Below are 20,837 nucleotides of genomic sequence, written 5' to 3'. Positions count from 1 at the left end.
CAGCCACTGCTGACGGTTTGTATTTTAAGGAAGCCAGTGAAGAGTTTGTCCTATATAAAACAGAGAGGTTTCAAATACATCTGACAAAGACAGTAAGTGTTCTTTTTGACAAAGACAGTAAGTGTTCTTTTTGACAAAGACAGTAAGTGTTCTTTTTGTCAGATACGTTGGCGTTTGGGCAAATATTGTAATTTTTACAAAGGCCATCTTTTGTTTTCTTCTTGAATTCTGCAGCCCACCAAAGTGACGAAATTGTCTGGACCTGACTGTCTCCTTTCTCTGAAAGGCAAAATGTGTTATTAAAAATGTTTAAGCATCCAGTACCAACAGCTAAAGGCATTTCATGCTTTGGCCCATTTTATATGGAAGGCTGTCTAACATTGTCACACTTTTAATTTTGCCAATTGGGGAATCTAATGGAAAATGGCTGAAAAGTGATTACCAATAAGCATGTTGTTTTTTATCTCTTTGCGCTTTGGTGAAAAGGTGGGCCTTAAACTCCTCTCTATCCATGATCTGTTTCAGGGAAAAAAACTCTCTCTCTCTCTCTCCCTGATTCTCACTCTCTCTGTCTCGCTCTCTCTCACACACTCCCCAGCACCCACAATAATGATATGTCCAGACTGACACAAGCAGACACGCAGTATTTTGATTATTTTCTGCAATCAAATTCCTGGCGAAGGTTCACCAGTTAGTTTATGTTTATGTTGTTTGCCGATATCACAGAATAATTGTAATTTTTCATCAAATCCCGTCAGTGATACAAATAGCCTGTGTACAGTCAGTCGGGCTTGCTGACCCTTAACTCTTCCTCTGTGTTTATCTGGGCCTGTTTCTTTATTCCGAATACATCCATCACTGGTGCGTATAGCATGGGACACCATGTGTTCAACACGCAAAGGGGAAAAATATTTTGATTCACCCTCCACAACATGCCCTGGATTTCTTACTCTGACCCAACATCTTTCCCTCACATCTAGACCATTGTTACATCCCTTACCACCATCACTCTCTTGCATGTTTTCTGCTTCTCTGGTCCCAGTGGTAATTCCTCATTCTTAGTCCTCTAGACAGTGCTGCAGCTGCTTCTCTGGTCCCGTCTGCAATTTCTCATTTTAAGTCCTCTAGGCAGTGCTGCTAGCTGCTTCTCTGGTCTAATTGGTAATTCCTCATTCTAAGTACTTTACACAGTGCTTCAGCTACTTCTTTGGTATTGTCAGTAATTCCTCTATTCGAAGTCCTCTAGGCAGCTCTGCAGCTGCGTCTTTGTTGCCAGTGGTAATTCCTCATACTAAACCCTCTACGCAGTGCTGCTAGCTGCTTCTCTGGTCTGTTGGTAATTCCTCATTCTAAGCCTTCTAAGCAGTGCTGCTAGCTACTACTCTGGTTGCATCGATAATTCCTCATCCTAAATCCTCTAGGCAGTGCTGCAGCAGCGGCTCTGTTGCCACTGGCAGTTCTTCATTCTTAGTCCTCTAGGTAGTGCTGCTAGCTGCTTCTCTGGTCCGTTGGTAATTACTCATTCTACGTCCTCTAGGCAGTGCTGCAGCGGTGTCTCTGTTCCCAGCAGTAATTCCTCATTCTAAGTCCTCTAGGCAGTGCTGCAGCGGTGTCCCTGTTCCCAGGGGTAATTCCTCATTCTAAGTCCTCTAGACAGTACTGCTAGCCGTTTCTCTGATCTCACTGATAATTCCTTATTCTAACTCCTCTAGGCAGTGCTTCAGCTACATCTTTGGTCCTGTCAGTAATTCCTCATTCTAAGTCCTCTAGACAGTGTGCTAGCTGATTATCTGGTCCCATCGGTAATTCCTCATTCTTAAGTCCTCTAGACAGTGCTGCAGCTGCTTCTCTGGTCCCAGTGGTAATTCCTCATTCTAAGACCTCTAGGCAGTGCTGCAGCTGTGTCTCTGTTCATACATCCACTTCACTCCAAACCAAAACACATAGGTTAAAGACATTGCCATTTACAATACCAATAGCTCTAACTCTAAAAAAGGCAAGACCTATTGCGTTGCAATTGCTTCTTCCTGTCTGTCACTGCCAGGAAAAACCTGCAATTATTTGCTTGTGTGACCCTGCTCAAATCACTTTAGGTCAGCGTACCTCAGGTCCCTTATCTGTGAAAATGGGATTTCTCAGAACAGAATAACTCCCAGCACTGAGTGCTAAATGAAGACAAGCATTGGCAAAACCAATAGCTCTCAAATGTTTGACCTATTGGCATGGCCAATAGTTTATACCAACCAGCTGGGCAACATCAGTGAAAATTAATTTTTTTCTCGTTGATGTGTAGCATTTCCCAAGCTTGATAAAAATGATAAAAACAGTGCAATAAAGTATATGCATGCACAAGTATGTCTAAAGATGCTATAAGGGCCAGTGTGATAACATAATCATGCCAGATCTGTGAATGGCGGTGAGTGGCTGAAAAGTTTCAGCGCTCCGTCCATCATCGCCTTGTGTTAGCACACACATAAGACATGACACAGCTGCCATTTTAATTATTTTTTACTGACTGTTCCAAGATTACGGATTCCACTGTGAGATGTAAATAAAAGAATTTTAAAATGCAGCTGCTTTGGTAGCTGCCGGGGCCTCCAAAAAAATGAATCCTTTTTTTAAGGACTGCGACTGGAGTTAAAGCATCTCGTTAGGAAGGCTTATAAGTATTTCCTTGAGTTGAAACTCAAAATGCTCAGGGACATTTATTCGATGCAGATTGCAACCTGTATATCGGTGTCATGTTGACTTTCATGAGCGCAACCAGTGTCAAATTAACAAAACATTAATTGTCCGTAAAAAACCAAATATGCATCAAAAAGTGCCATCCAGTATGCTACAAACACCCCGTTGTAAAGCCTTCAGCACAGCTTGAGACCCTGCAATCTGAGCAGCAACCTGGCCATGTTTGGGAGGGTTCTGGGTCGTGCAGAGACTGACCGGCACCCAATGGGACCCATTGACCTGGTCTATCCATGGCTCACTATGACAACCCGGGGTCAGTTCTTCATGCTTCTGTCCCTCTTTTTATATCATTCTCTCTTGTCGTCCAAAACAGAAGACTCACCTACCGAAGTCGACATACACTGCTATTACCCTGTCTGTGACATTCCCCTAGTCCCTCACCTCCAGTGAAGACCGAACTTTCTCCATTTCTGGGTAGTGCGCATTGAATTGTTGGAGCCTGGAGGACGACTCAGACAGTGACTCCACAGCCAATCCACACTTCGAAATGTTGTGCGACACACTGGGATTAGTTGAGGTACCACCAGTGGTCCAATCCTCGGTCCCCTTACACATTATGAACCCTCCTGCTCCTAGACGATTCCCAGTATTTAGGTTTTGCTAAGGGATCTGCTGTTATGTGACCCATAGGTGCTAAAATCACAGACAGCTGACATCTGTTAAAAGATCAACGGCGGGTATCAGACTGAATTCATGGCCAGCCAGTGTGAGTAGGATTCAGGCATACTAAATAAAGAGGTGGGCAAGTCGCACAGGACAAAAGAAAGGCATGCAGCCGCCATTGTTAAAGATGAAGCAAGGCCCAAAACTGTAGAATTTCTGGAAAAGTAAATAGAGTTGGATGAGCATCGTAGAACAGAAGAAAGGCACACGGCCGCCATTGTCGAAGAAGAAGCACAGTGCTCCGCCCTGCCCAAAAAAACACCGAGCTGCGCAGACCAAAAGAAAGGTGTGCACCCGTCACTGTTAAAGATTAAGCATTGGAGTTTAAGTAGTAAATAAAACAAGCCTGTGCAGAAAGTAAACACCAACACTTCTGACTACATGAGTAGAGGCAGGCCATCAAAGGAAAATAGTGCCCCGAAAGTATAGCAGATAATGAAGAGTAAGAGCACTTGTAACAAGGACAGTCAGAATGGAAGGTTACAGAAATGCAAAAGGAGGGACTAGTAAGGCATTTTACCAATCAAAAGCTGGAATTTATGAATGATAGTAAGATGGGCCAATAGAAAATATGGGAGGCGCTTGAAGCTCATATTCTGGAATCAGCATGTCTCTCAGGGCAGCGCATGCGTGCTGCCTAGGCTCGACCTAAAACAGGCTATTACATTTACATAAGCGAAGCAGACAAACTTGTCCAGTTGGAAGCAGTGGAACTAATGGTCTGGCCTTATGTGCAATAACATGCTTTTGTAGTCAGCAGCTCTTGTAGAGAAGTCCTGTCTGAAAAGCAGGGCACCATTTGGGAGTGAACGTGTGTGTAGTCCCCGCACTATTTTTTAGAAAGAGGATTCTGTTCCCCTTAGCCTGAGGCTGAGATCTATCTCTGAGTGCCCCAACCCTGCAGCTGCTTGTAATTGAAAACACTGCAAGCATTTAATCTGGTCTCAATGTGTTTGTAAACCTCCATCCCACTGGCAAAATGCCCTTTAATTTGTGGGAATGGCACAGGAGTGTTTTAATCTCTCATCGGATGACGGTGGAACATAATACTGTTAAAGATTGCTTAAGTATTAACAAACTAATTGCTTTATGTGAAGCCTTGCGTGCTCTGGAGGTAGATAAATAACACCCTCAGGAAACATAAGACTCATTAATAGTAAGTTTAATGCTTAAAAAACACACGCAGCGCATTTATTTACTAAAAGTTTTAAAATGTAATTACTAACCCGAGGTCACTCCCTGTGGTGCCTTCCTCAGATTGAATATGATAATAGTCCCCTACTATTTTCTTGGGACTTGTGCGACTTTTCAGTCAAAAGTATATCTAGTGTGGCATTAGGTAAGACACTTCTCCCCTAAATTGCCAATGACAGATTGAAATGTAAATGCAAATTATGTGGTGTCTTTGTGTAAGGTAACACAAGGCTCATTGTTCACAGTGAACGGTTTACCAAACCAATGCACGTTTTCTTAGTCGAAAGGCTGCAATAATCCTTGTGTGGAACAACTTTCCGATAGTGAATGGAAGCGCTTAATGCTGCCAGAGAGGTAAACAACCCTTGCTCTCTTAAACCATAATTTCAACAAACAGAGGCACACGTGGTTGGCAGTCCCCTTGCAGGTGACAGTGGGCACGCGGCTCTTTAGACTGCCAGGGCTGCCGATCCATCGGGAATTCCCCGCAGGCGGCCTTGTGGTGTTTTTTCCCACTGGGTTCCTGCTAGATGCGGGTGACCGGGCTCAGCCAAGCGGCAGATTTCGGAAGCCGTCAGTGTCTTTCGTTGGTGAAAGGCGCACGACCTGCCTGAAGAGGTCAGCCGGCGGGCAGACATCACGGAGGCCTGTGACGCACTGTCAGGAGCCGACAAGTAGTGACGCTTGCACCTCCCTGGTAAGTGTTCCCATTGGCCACTGATCGACCTCCTATGAGTTAATTTTTTTTTTAATTGTTTTTTTTTAAGCGCTGCATGCTATCATGCGGTAGCCTCATAGCGCTTTGGGCGAGAATATATATAAGAAGGAGAATAACATGAGGGGTTAGGTTTCATTCAATTATGTTATAGAACTTTGCATAGCTCGATCTGCCATTGTGGTGGCCTCGCAGAGCTGGGGTAATTCGGGTGCCCTCGCGCACTGGTCTCGAGGGCTCTGTCACAAACCAGAGTGTAGTGTTGGTTCATCGTCTGCTTTCATCCTTATGTATGTGAGGTCAGTGCTGAAAAAGAAAAAAATATATAACCACGGATCCGCTAAATAAGGGGCTGAGGGTGTGGCAGCAGGGATTGCAATCACATGGAGCAGTCATGAGGAGTGGAGTTTGGCAGTCAACTTTTAGATTTATTTTTAAAAACTCTGCTCCAAAGAAATTGCCCAGATGGACAAATGTGACACTAAATCCTTTCTGGCTTACGTAATTGGTCACACACAGGCCACCTTTTAAAATATCCTAAAGGGTTAAGGCACCTGTTGCAGAGATCCTTCTGTATCCAGCGATGTTCAGTGTATAGCAATAATAAGATAACTCTAGTTACATGGACTTCATTACCTCACAATTCATAATATACGTCCAACATCATATATTTCTGGGTGATTTCAACCTCCACTGAGGAGATCGCTTCTCACCTTTTCCTTATTCTCGATGGAGAATGACATGACCCAACACTCTCTGAAACCGACACACAGCAAAAGGGCCACACTGGATTTGATTATTACAGAAAAAATCCTCATTCGCACTACTAACCCTGTTGTGGTTGACTGGTTAGACCACCTACGAAGCCCATTCGACCTCTTCTTCTCTAAACCTAGGACAGATGGCTAACCCAGACAACCCATAATATGGATTGGAGACACCAAGAACATCAATTGAGAATAAGTAGAATCTTGCATATCTGCCAGTATCGCTTACCCATTTGCAGAGAAAGATGTAATTACAGCAACTACTCGCTTCAACAACTCAACTGCATGGATGACGTTGAGCTCTTCAGAGAAAGAATGTTCAAGTGGAAAAGAACTCACTTATAGTATACGAAAGACGTCAGTGAAGAAAATTCTCCAGACTGTGGGAACGCTTATGGCGGCAAAAGGTGTTGTGCCAGGTATGACAGGTCCAGTTGCGGGTTGAAGTTGCTGTAAATGGCAGAGATTTTGTTGCTGAAGAACTGAGATAGACTGTTGCAGAGGTTCCATGAGAATGTGGAACTTGAAGGCAGCCACTGGTGAGGTGAAATTCCTCATGATGGCGAAGAATTCTTTGCTACTGTTGGTGCTGGCATCGATACAGCCTATCAGAGTGGTGCATTTGGAGGTCCAGATCATTTGGTGGTAGCATCTAAGGGCGGATTGAACATGTTCCAAACGGCATTGTCCTGTTTCCTTCTACATTTACACTCCAGTTGTTTGCAGTGGTGTTTCATCAGTCTAAGTTCCTCTGTGTACCAACTGGCCTGGGGTTAGATCTTGTATTGCTGTGTTTAAGGGGACAAGGGAGTCAGCGCACAAGGTGAATTTTTTTTTTTAATTCTTGAATGGTTTGGGGAGGCTATTGCTGTATCTGGATCAATAGGTGTTGAGAGCGGTGTTCCAGTTCTTGCACCAGTTTCAGCGGGCTGGTCTGGTAGTGGTGTGTGTGCGCCTTGGACTGGGATGGGGATGTTGAACTTGATGATGATGTGGTCTGTCCAGGTGACTGATGAGACTGATGTGGGCTGATCGAGTCAGATGTTTTCAAAGGTGGTAAAAACAGAATCCAGGAGGTGTCCGGCAATGTGGGTAGGTTCCTTTACACGTTGGGTGAGGCTCAGGTTTCCAAGGTCTTCAATGAGTGCTTTTGAGGTGGGGCTGATGTGGTCTTCCAGTTGGAAGTTTACGGTCTCTGAGATTGCAGTGGAGACCATGTGTCTCGGATCAGATACCCGGTGTACTAGGAAGAGGGGACATTATACAACCCAGCGGGAAAATAGTGAGATGTATAACTGCACAGACATCGTGCTGTGATTAAATAAACTTTGTACCGAAATTACAATTACAGAAATTACAGAACTCAAACACATTTTAAATCCTGACTTTGTATTTCTCCTGACCAAGCGCTCAAAATATGTAATTCCCACCAGTAGGAATGATATCTGACTTCTACATCTTGTAACTATCTTTGTCTTATGTAACATTTCCGGTATGTTTACTTTTTCAGCGTTATGGTTTATTGTCCTGCATAATATGGCATGATATAAAGCATTTATGTTATATAATGTGTATTTGTATAGCACACACCTCACCTTGGAAACGATCCTGGTGATGAAGAAGGGCACTGTTTGGGCCGAGCCAGGGTCACAGCTAGGTGAAGAGCCAGGTCTTCAGTTTTTTTGTGGAATTGCGGAGCCCAAGGAAGGATGCTCTGATTTGCAGAGGCAAGTCGTTCCAGGTATAGGAGCAAGATAGGAGAAGGCACCGCCGCCTGATCTGGATCTGTGTATGTGCAGTGTGTGCGAGTAGTAGTCCAGGTGAGTGGAGGTGTCTAATAGGTGTGGAAGTTTATGCAGTTGTTGAGGTGCACGGGCCAATCTTATATAAGGCTTTCTACATGAGGAGTATGAAGAGTGCTGGTTTGTGCATTGGGAACAAGTGGAGCTATTTGAAGTGCAGTTTGATGTGAGTTTGAGGTGGGATGTCAAGGGTGAGCCTGGCCACTGAGTTTTGTATGGTCTGGAGTCTTCTGGTCAGTTGAGCATTGACTCCAACACAGAATGCATTACCGTAGTCCAGCTTGTTGGTGATCATGAACGTCATTTGGTGTGGTACGGGATCGCAGCTGTGACCTCTAGCTTGCTTCCTGCTACTCTTTGCTCTTTTTTTGCGACCCCTTGGCCTTAGAGGGGACAAAACATTTGTTGTAAGATATCACAGGGTCGGTGGATTGCGTGAGGAAAAAGCTAGGTATGGGTGAGAGGAGTGAATGCGATTGAGAGAGGTGTGTGAGCGCGTGTGAATGAAAAGTGTGTGAATGTGAATGAAGAATGTAATAGGGCAAAGAGTGAGTGTCAGTGAGAAGAGTGTGGAAATAAGAGTTGTGAGAGTGTGAATGAGAGGAGTATGTGGATAAGAGTGATGTGAATAAGAGGAGTATGAGTGAATTTGCGAGAGAAGATTGAGAGTGCTAGTAAGAAGTGTGAGAAGGACTTGTGAATGACAGGAGTGTCAAGAATCAAGGAGTATATGTGTGAGCGGTGTGCATGATAGAATCAGTGCGTTTAATGAGTGTAAGAGTATGAGTAAGAGGGGTGTGAGTGACAGTATGAGTCAGAGAAGTGTGAGTGCACATGAGAGCATGTGTCTGCCTGAGCTTTTTGGACGTATATGCTTGCTTGTCATTACCCAGGATAAAGTGTGAGAGTGATATGAGCATCTCTGTGAAAAGTGTGAGTGAGAGGAGTGAGAGTGCAAGTGAGAGGAGTGTGATTTTAAGTGAGTGTGTGATGAAGAGGAATATGAGAGGAGAAAGAGTGTGAGTTAGAGTTGAAGTGAGATTGGAAGAGAGAAGTGTGAGTGAGAGGTGTAAGAGTGAGAGGAGTGTGTGTGTGGGGAATGTGAGTTAGAGAAATGCGAGGAGTGAGAGTGAAAGGAATATGAATGTGAGTGAAAGGAGTTTGTGGAGAAGAGTGTGAGTGAGAGGAATGATAGTGTCTTAGAGTAATGATGAGTATGATGAGTGTGAATGAGCGTGAGAATGTGTTTGATTTTGGAACTGATGTGAGCCTGAGTGAGGTAACTACCAACTGCACATGTTTCCCTGAGGTGGAGGGTTGGCGTATTGTGTGACAAGCAGGCATAAATCTGGCCACCCATGGCATAATATTGACTGTTACTTGGCATATTATCACTACTTTTGCCATTTCTGGCAACATTCTGCCTATCTCTGACATGACAGTGGCTCCTCCTTGATATATTGTCGGAATTCTTTATTAAGTTCTGCCTTTCTCTGACAATATACAGATTATAGAGACCCGTCCTTGTCACAATGTGAGCCATCTTGTTGACATACTGCCTATCCCTGTCATATTTACAGCAGTGTGGGCAGGATTCCAGCTCTCCCTAGCTTAAAGTGGCGGGTCCTTGACAAACTCAAGGCATTCTTGACAACATTTGTGCTACTCCTGGCATGACTGCCAGTCACCCATTCATGACGTATTGTGAGCATTCTTGAACTAATTCTAGCTATTTTTGTCATAATGGTTATGAAAATCACTGCCATATAATGACCTTTCCTGGTATTTGATGACGATAAGTGAGAATGAAAGGTACAGTCTGTCTATGTGTGACAGTAGTTCATGGTAGTATATGATTTAAAAGACAATCAGTTCTTTGGGGGCCAAATCAAACATGAAAATTATAAGTATCTGCTTAGGAGAATTGAACATAAAGATGCAAAATGAAAATGATGTTCTTCTGCTGAGATGTTTACATTTTTGAGCTGTCATATTGATGTTTTAGACAATATATGAAATATACTTAATGCTAGTCTTTGAGGCTAAGTTATACTTAGTTCTGGAATTATATTGCTGCTTTTGCCTGCTTGGTACTAGAGGCCACATACTGCTATTTCATAAGTTATGTGGTGGTATTTCATAATTTATGTTGATAATAATTTCTATGACATGATCACAATTGTTGTTGAGGGCTGAGCATATACAGTTGGCTTAGCCTGTCTCATCCTGTGAGTGCATTACTGTATGAGCCTTTATGGTTTATCTACCTCTGGTGCCTTTGACCTGTAACTGTTCAATTTATGTTACTTTTTATTTTTCCATCCTGCCCCCTTCAAAGTTTACACTCAGTCATAAAATATAAATGAGAATCTGTACTGATGAGCCATGATGGAAACATGCATTGAAGAAATAAGTAGTAGAGATTTTGAAAACATGTGGGGCCATGTGGCACTGGATAACTAGCATGTGATATATATCCAATTGTTAAGAAACCTGTGCTAAACAAAAGCACTATCTTTGGGGAGGATGAGGTGAACCGCAGTACCTGTGAAGAGAGTTAGGCTTGCCACAAAAGTACTAACATTTTTCCTTCAGAACCTAGCAATTGTGCTGAGAAATGTGCTTTTTGGTCATGTAGTTTCAGTATTTTCTGGTGGGAGGATAACCTCTCCCTCAAGGTCTCTTAGAAGGAGTTGGGCTCTATCACTTCACACACTCACTCAACCCTATTCGTGGTAGGTATTGTTTTCCCCACCACTTTCAAAGTTCATCAACTCCCACTGCTTGTTAGGGATCCATAGTATCACTTGAACCAAACTAACTGTTGGGTCTTGTTTTTTTGTACTATGTTCGGGGAGTTAAACATTGTTTTATAAAGTGTTGGTATGAGCTCAGTGAGGTACAAAACAATACCTCCACACTGTGTTGGATATTTGTGCAATGTTCTGTCTAATGTGTTCTGACTCAAGGTTCTGATAGTTTATCATTACAGTTAGTACTTTTGGGTATTCGGAGATACTCTGTTTTATGGGTGAAGTGTTGACATGCCAACATCAGGCAAGGTAAATAACTGAAAACACAAAATAAAGGCACGTAAAATATGTAAGGCATACAAGACCTGAAGGAGCACCAACTGGAGGAAAATAACCCAACCATTTATTTCTTAACAAGGTCAGGCTCACAGCACCTCGTGAAATTCTTCCAGGAAATGTATTTGGATAATAAGACACAGCGGCTATTGTTGCAAGAAGGCCTTACGAATGGGGTGTTCATGAAGCATAACATAAGATGCCCAAACAAGGGAAATGTTTTTATAATATAACAAGGGGCAGCTCAGACTACTGAAAGATGATGCAGGCATAGGTTCAGGAAGAAATCTAGGAGAAAGGTACCCGACAAACAACTACTTGAAGCATTGTGATACAAAGAATAGACAGAGTCAACTTCTTTTAATGGTCAGGAAACAGGAAGTCGTATCATCTCCAAATTGATATGGGAAAGACTTTCAGTAACTTGCAGGGCAATGGCCATCTTAGATTTGGACTAATATTACCTTCTCCAATTACCTTACCAAGAATCCCGGGGAAGGAGAAGGTCAACCAGGCCCATGGCTTATCACACGTTGTCTATAAAATGGCCCTCAGAGAGAAGAATGCCGCAAAGGAGGACACACCGGTGGGTTGGCTGTCACCACGTAAATCGTAAAGAGGAATGCAGGAGAAAGAAAGGTGTTCCGTCCGTCTAAGGCACACTATCTGTAGAATGGTGGGATGGCGGCTGCGCAGGGAATTGCGGCAGCGGCATGGCAAACAGTGGCTCAGGAGCCTCAGAATCGCTGATTATTAGGATCTAAATCCAGTGGAACGTGGTCGAAGCACACTGAAATGTTGATTAGGTTATTTTGTCTATTTTTCATGGGGAAACAGATTTGAGAGTCAGCAGCATACATTTGGTATTTATCCAGGTACTGCACAAGGAGGTCGGTTAAGAGGCATAGATGTAACTTGAAGAAAAGAAATGAGAGGAAAGATCCTTAATGGAAAACCGCTTGTCTCTAGGCATGTGGAATATTTGATCAAATCAAGAGCTATTGCCTTCAACCAGAGACGAATGACTGAACCCGTTGCAACGAAGCTCATAGGTTTTTGATGGCCTCACAAAATCTTTCTTTTGGCAATCTGCTTTGACCACCTTTCATGGCCTACCTCTAAGTCCTCATTTTAGAATCTGTGTATTGAGCTGAACTCAAATTTAAGCATGTCTCGGAAGTCACAATTCTTGTACTTTTCAATTGAAACTGTCGCACACTATTTTAGCATTTATCGGAGATCACCTGTGCCATCCCATGGTGAAAGCGCTGGTACAGCTGTTAATACTCTATAAGAATATCTTTCTGCCCTCAATGCCCATATACCCTCATAAGAACCCAAAGGAAAAAATATCTTTCTAGATGTCCATGCACTGTTGCAGGTAAATATAAAGGGATACAAATCAGGCGTTCCAAAGAAAAATCATATACTTCAACAGCAATTTTTAATTTAAAAAAAATAAATAGACTGCTACTGCTTTTATTATGCAGTTTCACAGGTGAATTCTTGAAAAAAGTTATATTTCACAAGGAGGAGCCCAATACATTATTTTAGGGAGATCAAAGGAAAATATATATTGAATCAATAAAACGTCTACTTTCATGCACTTCAGTGGAACTCCCTTTGAAAAAAAATAAGCCAACTGCTGACCAATCAAATGCCTGCAGAGAAGATCAAAATAAGGGTGGAAGCAATGTCCCTCTCACAATACTGCTTTTTAAAACTTTATTATGAGATTACATGAGCTCTATTATACATCTAAAGCTGTATCTAGTCAAACAGGTCTTTGATTCACACACAGCTAAATACTAAGCATAACACTCCAAATGGACATAATGAAAATTAGACGTCTTAGTTTCCCCCCCCCCCCCCCCCGCCCCCTCCACCAAACTTGAAATCTGCATAAGGCCTCAGAATCTTAAACAATGTAAAGTCACTTCCTACAAAGTGAATGAAAAGATGCACACTTATTCCAAAAGAACAAAATAGCACATTAACAGGTTCTCTTACCACATACTAATAATGTTTTAGAGGGCATAATAACAGTTGTGTTGCCTTCATGTGTCTGACTGAGGAATGCAGATATTACCCAAGGATAAATGGTGCTGCTGATCTTGCAGGTATTTAAGTGCATGAGCAGCAGGTCATATAGAGATACCTGCAGTCAGCACTTAACTCACCAGGCAACCTTGCAATTTTAATCTAATGCACTCATTTCCCTTGCATTGGAAGGATGAAAATCTTTGTTCCATTGCACATGCTTCAACTTTTAAACTGCACATTACACCTTGATATCTAGGCCGTGGACTTAACCTCACAACTATGTTGCAGACATAATGAATGTACCTGAGTATTCTTTTGTTAACTATAAAACAATTTCCACAGATTTAAAATTCTATAAGATGAAGGTTAACGCTCTTGTCTTGAATCAGATTAAAGTGTAGAGACCACACAACACATAATCGTCAAAGCACAGAAATTGCATAAAATTGCTTAAGATAGAGGGGGGCACTGAAACTAAATAAAAAAAGTAATGCAGACAAATATTTATCAATGGATCATAAAACCACAGGTTTCATAATTTTGCATAAATAGGTCTTCGAAATTCTGTATTTGTTGAGATAAGAATAGAATGGTGCATCTGTCATATACCATTGATTATTCGATGTCAGATAATCTACCAGTCTACCATTGTTTCAATCCCAACAAGCTCTCTTCGGTGTTGGTCCATATCATAAACACATCATTGACTTACTTGGCCCACAAGGAGATCGAATCACTGAACGGACTATTACTATAAATCCCTTTGTCCTCATATTCTGCCATGTATAGAACACCCATTTCTGAAGTAAAAGAACATCCTATAGCTGTCCCTTTAATCTGGATGTATAATTCATCTTTGAATTTGAAGAAAATGTTTATGAGACAGTTTTTCGGCAGTTTTAGTAGAAACTCAGTTCCTTCTTCATGTTGTCTCTTTCGCAGATAAATCTCCATTACCTCAAATGCCATATTGTGGGGAATGTTTGTGTACAGTTCCTGTACATCCAGATTTAGCAAAATGTTTCATGTTGAATCAAGTGGAAAACCTTTTTTTTTAAATAATGTCAGTGCTATCCCTAATTTAGGAGCTAATATTGGGAATAAATAGCTTGAGGAAATGATCCATGCATTTTGGCAGGAGTTCCAAAATGACCTTCCAAAATGGACTGCGAGCCAGAGACATTGGGTCTTCCTGAGGTAAGATTGTCATTTTGGTTTATCTTTCTTATGGTTTATAATACCGGAGTGCCAGGGTCCAGATTGTTCAGAAATTGAAATTCTTTCTTGCTCACCCAGCCACCTTCAAGTCCTGAAAGCAAGGTGTAAATGATAACCGCGGAGAGATCACCTAAAACATTAGCATAGTGATCCATATTTTTATCTCCTACATGGCTTACTATGGCCCCAACTTTGTCTGCAGGTTTGATAGAATCGAGTTGTTGTGTCCAGGAGTTTTTAATTCTTCCCCCGGTGGGTTCAACATGTTCGGTGGGGAGAGTTAACGCTTTTCAAGTTTCCCAACTCCTTTCAAAAGGGTTTCCTCAGAGACCACTATTTCAGATGGGATATTATTGGGGTGAGAGTGGCCTTGCATCCTATTACCACTTCAACAATTATCTGCGCATTCTCTTTAAACATTGATTAATCTCATTCTCGCATTGCAGCCACGTAGAAAAAGGCATACGCTCATCTGATACAATATGCGAATCTCCCTTCTTTGAAAACATGGACACTCCCCTTTTTTCAATTAAAAGATGTATGCGAAGGAAAATACTGAATGAGTCATCACTGAATTGTCCCAGTGTTTGTCCATTGTCTTGTTAGCCTCAAACACTGTTTTCTTTATAGCCAGAGTTTGGTCTTCCATTCCCCCTCATCATTAAGGTTGGTTCACCCCTGGAAATGGAGCAACTGACTTAGAGTCTAAAGGGTCCCTGATGATTTGACGTCAGGGTACTGGCACATTGCCGTAACCAACGAGGCCAAGGAGAGGTCTGCATTCTCTACCCCAGAGGGCCACTTCCAATTTGGGCTGATGGCCTTTGAATTAAAACATGTCTCTGCCCCCTTCCAGAGGTTGGTTACTCGGGCCCTGGCAGGTTGGAGGACTTCTGTGCTACTTACTTAGACGACATTGCAATCTTCAGCTGTTATTGGGATAACAACATACACCACCTCGAATAGTGCTTCAGGCCCTGCAGACGGCAGACCTGACTATCAAGGCCAGTAAGTGCCAGATAGGGCAGGGATCTTGGGATGTCAGTGGGGCTATAGTTCAGCCCCTCCAGCATGTCCGAGTTACAAATCATCTTGGCTTGGGAACCCCCCAAGACCTAGACTGAGATGAGAGCCCTCCTAGATCTCTCCGGTTATTACAGAAGATCTGTTTTGGTTTATGTCAACGTTTTTGTCAGAGCTGACTTCTAAGTCAAAGAAACAGCCCTAGAAGGTGATCTGTTGATCTTGATAGACAGCATATAACACCTTGATGGAGGCCATGTGAACAACACTAGTACTCAAGGCACCTGACAACACCAAAGAGTTTGGACAGATACATTAGAGCATGGCATTGGGGTTGTTCTCTCACAGCTGTACAGTGAGGGCTTGGATCAGACTGTAGCCTTTATCAGCAGATTTCTACTTCCCAGGGAACAGAGGCCGAGTGAAATAAAATGGGAAGCCTTTGCCATGGTCTGGGCACTGAAGAAGTCGAGGCCATACTTATTTTGGACTCACTTCTGGCTTCAGGCAGACCACAGGCTCCTCAGATGGCTAATGCAGATGATGTGTGATAATGCCAAACTGTTGAGGTGGTCCAGCTCCCTACAGGGAATGAACTTTATGGTGGAACATGGGACTGGACAGATTTACCCCCTTAGCAATTAGAACTCCCATGAGGGCGGGTAGTTCTCCCTGCTTTCTGCTAGAGGGTGGGCATATGTTACACCTGAAATCCTTGGGAGTAATCCCCCAGACCTTTTACCTTTACTCCCCTCTTTTGCGTAACGCATTTTTGTTGGCATTAGGACTGTGTGCACTTTACCCCTGCTACACCTGTGGTAAAGTGCTTGTGCTCTCCCCCACAAGTAAAAATGACCTGTACCAAATTGGTACATTTAATTTACTAATATGTTCCTAGTAGAGAGTAGTGGTATTACATGTGCCCAGGGCCTCTCCATTATATGCTACAAGTGGGCTGCAGCACTCATTCCATCACTGAAGTAGTGCTATAAAACATCTCAGGCCTGCCACTGCAGCCTTTGGTGCACTTTTAAACTGCCAGTTCGACCTAGCAAAATAAACTTTTTGCCAGGCCTAAACCTTCCTTTTTAGGTTGAGCCTAGAGTAGCGCATGCGCTGCTTGCTCGACTTTTAGTAAGGGGGTTTTCAAAGTGCCACCAGAGGCTTTTTGCTGGCCTCAAGCTTGCGTGCATGTGCGCGTGAATGCGCGCAGCTGCCATCTGTCTTTTCTCCGTCATGGGTAATTAAGTGCATCGCGATCGCAATCACTTTAACTTTCGGCGCCCGTGCGGCCAATGCTTTTCGCACGCGCTTGTTACTTCTTCCCTCCCACCTCTTTCTTCCACTTGTTTCTTTCTACCCTTTCACTTTTTCCTCCACGCTATTACTTCTTTCTCTTTGTTTCATTCCAGCATTTTCTTTCTCTCTCTTTACAGCCATACTCCTTCAGCCTCAACTCCTTCCTGCCCCCGCTTCTTTTTAATTTCGCCCCATCACATTTCCCTTTCTAAGTACCACAATGCTGCTTCCCTAATTCCATATTGTTAATCTTTAGCATCCCAAAAAGATTATATATATTTTTTCTAAGAAAATAGTGTAATAGGATCGCATAAATTATTCAGGATTTCTAAATCTAAAGGTTCTCTCTGTTCTACGCGACAAGGTAAAAGAGGATCAAAGGCATGGCCAGGCCTTTCCGAGTATGCACCAGTACTTTTATACCCAGTCAGTGAGCTCACCTTTCCTTCACTATGGCTAAATGCATCATTTAAACACCTAAGCAAAGAATCGTGTTCCTAATCTGTCGACTCTTCATATTTCGTAAATAAACTAAGCTCGGTTTGGAAGAGACTAGTGCCCGCAAAACCGAAAGCTCTTTCACAACCTTGAATAATGAAACAGTCCCTGCCCTTTGCGCTGGTTCCTTCCACAAAAGACAAAGTCCAAGCGAATACTTTCGCACTAACAAACTCAGGAAGTGAAATGCTCTCGCAACGCTCGTCACCTGGAAGCAATTGTGAAACTGACAACTTGAACGAGACTTATTATGAAACACACTGGCATATGACCCGAATGTTCACTGCTTGCCCATAGCAACGTCTTCCCCATTTAATCACGGCACATTTTCAAGTATGTGGAGAAATAGCTTTAGAATCGCAAATAAAAAAGCAGGAAGGCTAGCATCTTGTGAAATACTGGACATCTGCCAAACCAAAAAGGTTTATCGCCTTGGATAGGTCGTCTTTTTTTCCCAGGAGACGGGTTAAACAAGAATTCAACACTCTTCCGGTGATAATTCCAACCCGGAATTAAGAGACTACTTGAAACTGACCTCAGCCCTGAAGAAGTTGCGGAGTAATCCCCTGTAACAGCGGCGAAACACGTGTTGGCTAAGAAGGTTTAAACATCTTGAATTAAAGACATCTGGAAATATAAAGACAAGCATCATTGTGATATTTAATGTAACTTCATGTATTTACTTTGAACGTGTGCAGAGGATTTGTATATAGAGCATAAGTGGTCTGCTGGCCACAAACGTGGGGATCTGGTGGTTTTTCCCTACCTCATGCACCGTGCCAGATTACTTGCCTTAAATGATTTGCACTTGTGATGGACCTTAGAGCGCCATCTTTGCCTATTGCTGACCACCAACTGTATATTTACTCTAAGGGACATTTGGATGAACTCCTGTTTGAGCTACAGGGGCACACCAAGCTATCAGATTTATGTCCTGTTACTGTCCAAATGGACCTGCTTGGACCTGCCTGAGCCCTGCTGCTGGCCTCTGCTGGTGTAAGTCCTGATCCCCCAGAGGTACCCCCTCCCCCAGGTCCTGGACCCTTGGCTGGCATCAAAGAGCACTCCTCATACATCAAAATCACAAGTCCTGAGCTCCAGGTTAAGATCCAGATGTTTTTGGGCTCTTTGCGACAGTGAATGGAGTCCTAGCGAAGCTCAATGACCATGTGAAATGCCTGGTGACACAAATCTCCAGTGTTGGCATGTTCTTTGTGGCTGGCCTAGGATCCAGCAACAAAGGCGACAGTCCACATCGACTGCCAATGCGAGGGTGCAGCGCCAACCAGCTGTTTGCCCCATACAGCCGCATTCTGTGATGCCAGACGTAATCCACATGGCTACAACAGTCTCCTTGTGTTGACTGCTAATGCAAAGCTCCTCTGCAGCTATCCGCGTGGACTTGGACTCAGAGAAGGTAAAATCTTCAGCGGGATGAACCTGGTCCTGTATCTGACATGCTCCTCATCGCATTGTATATTATAATTCATGGGCTGTGCTGTTCTTTACTGCTTTGATACTCACTTTTATCACCTTTATCACACATGTATGTCACAGTCCAAAGAGCATTGAGCATCCTTGTCACTAGCACCCACTCCGTTGTGTATTACATTATTCCTTTTTGCTTTTTTGCATCTTATTTGTAGATTAAATTACCATTTAGCTTTGAGTGCAGTTTGCTTGAAGAACTCCATTAGAGATCATTGTGCATGCACTAAACTAACATACCACAGGTCCCTAGTTATTATGAAATCTGTTTATTGGCATTTCTTTGTTTTAAACAACCTACACAGTACAGTTTAAGGTCCGTATTACGTACAGTTGAAAGGGGCTCAATGATACATATCTAATCAGGTGTACATTAATTAATGGGGGCAGGCCCGTCACCCAATCTTTAATACAAAAGAAACACTGCGGGCCCTCAGCCGGAACTACTAACTCATCGCCCCCTTTCGTCATCTCGTCACTAAGGGGCCTCACCGTGACCAGCCGTTAGTATTTCGCCCGCTCACCCCCTTCGTGTTTCCATTAGTAGTAAATCTGTACATTGGCATTTCGTAGTTAAAATCACAGTACCTAGTACATTGGAGCAACCTGATGGCTGATGACTGAAATAAGACCAATGATACAACGGTAGGCATGAGCATGGTAACAAATAGGATCAAGTGCTACACGCACTTACTAGGGAAAATGCGCATTATGGGCCTTCAAGCCAACACCATCATCTCAGCATCCCATGTGCTCTCACGTTACTGGGGGGCTTCCCATGAAGGAGCCACTTATAATGCACCCGTACTTCCCCATTGCACTCCTCTAAACAGTTCATTTAAACAGCAAAAAGGGAGGGCCGAACAACAAGCGCCTCAACATAACAACAGCAGCAACTTCGGCATTCACTATAACATTCCCATGTGCCGTCCCCCAGCTTGACCCCACCCCCTATCACCAACCCCACATCCCCTCACCTAGACAGCACCATTGAGAATATCCCTCTGCTCCCCGGTACCACACCCAGCTAGCTAAGGCCCTGAAGGCACCTCACATGTCTGATTCCCGTTCCGACCTCTACCCCCTTCCTCCTCAATAAGTGGATCCCCAGCGTGCGTCTCACAGGGTCTCAGGGTGTCCCTGTCTAGTTGTGTCAGGGTCTGCAAGAATGCGCTCCACTGATTCGTTATGGGAGTTCGCCTGAGGACCATCGTCTCCTCTCGCAAGAGGGCCGCACCCTCCGCACCCGCCCATACCAGCATCGAACTCCGCCATGCCCGTGCCCGGGGGGGGGGGCTCCGCTGCCTTCCAACGCTTGGTACGCAGCCGCTTCGCCACCACCAGGCCCAAGTCGAAAAAACGAGAGGCGACTTTCGTGGGAGGGTTCCTGCGAAACAGGTGTAGCAGGCAGACTGACCACTCTAGCGGTGCCAGCCGACCCGTGCAGGTACTTAATGCTTCGTGCACCACCCGCCAGTACGCATCCAGCGCGGGGCAGCTCCACAACATGTGAACCAGCCCAGCGTCTAGCACCCTGCATCATGGACAGCTCGCATCTGCGCGATGGAAATACTTATTTATGGAATCGGGTGTGAGATATGCCCTGTGTAGAATAAAGTATTGGATTTGGCGGAAGCGCATGTTCCGGGGTATCCGCGTGGGACCCCGCAGCGCTCCACTCCATTCCTTGTCAGCCATTGGGCGGTCCAGGTCAGCCTCCCATTGGCGGCGCAGCGGGGACAGGTCGGTCGCTGCATGCGTGCGTAGGGAAGCTGCGAACCATCGTATCATGTGTCGCCCCCGCCCCATGACCTGCAGATATTGCATCGTAAGGTGTTGTTCTGGTTCCTCTTCAAGATCTCCCCACCGGCTCGCCAGCGTCGAGATAAGTGAGCGGTGACAGAGGAATTGACCAGTTGGTAGCCCCGTCTCCTCCGCCAGCGAGGCGAATGGGATAAGAGCACCATCTCTGTAGAGGTCCCCCAATGTGTAAATATCCGCCGCATGCCAGTCCGCAAGCTCAGTCAAGCGCAGCACCCTCCGCCCACTAGGGGAGCCCTCTATCGGTATGGCAGGGGCATAAGGGATACATTTCCGGGTGAGGTAAAGAGCACGGCGGTAGCATTATAGGCCACTTTAACCAGGAGGGTCTCTGCCGCCACACCCCTGCGGCCGGATGGCACGACGCAACAATGTCAGCCAGAGGGATAGGGGGTTCCGCCGACGCCGTGTTATCCCTTTCTCTGTCTGCCAGCCACCTGGCCACCCATTGCAGTTGCGCTGCTAGATAATA

At 44.1% G+C, this 20,837-nt stretch overlaps 1 protein-coding gene across 3 annotated transcripts in view; it reads left to right on the top strand.

The window, feature by feature from the left end:
- The first annotated feature begins 5,130 nt into the window (after nt 1–5,130).
- The window catches only part of LOC146809744 (uncharacterized), a 518,320-nt gene continuing 502,613 nt past the window's right edge, over nt 5,131–20,837 (top strand). For 2 of the 3 annotated variants that reach the window (XM_085616601.1, XM_085616599.1), the window contains exon 1: nt 5,165–5,299. The gene's annotated coding sequence lies outside the window, so the exon portion shown is untranslated. Of the gene's footprint in view, nt 5,300–20,837 lie in introns of all 3 variants that reach the window. The other variant, XM_085616600.1, reaches the window with a different exon arrangement.

Source organism: Triturus cristatus, chromosome 7, assembly GCF_964204655.1.
Source record: "Triturus cristatus chromosome 7, aTriCri1.1, whole genome shotgun sequence".
NCBI classification, from domain to species: Eukaryota; Metazoa; Chordata; class Amphibia; order Caudata; family Salamandridae; genus Triturus; species Triturus cristatus.
This window is presented reverse-complemented; position numbering and strand designations above follow the sequence as displayed.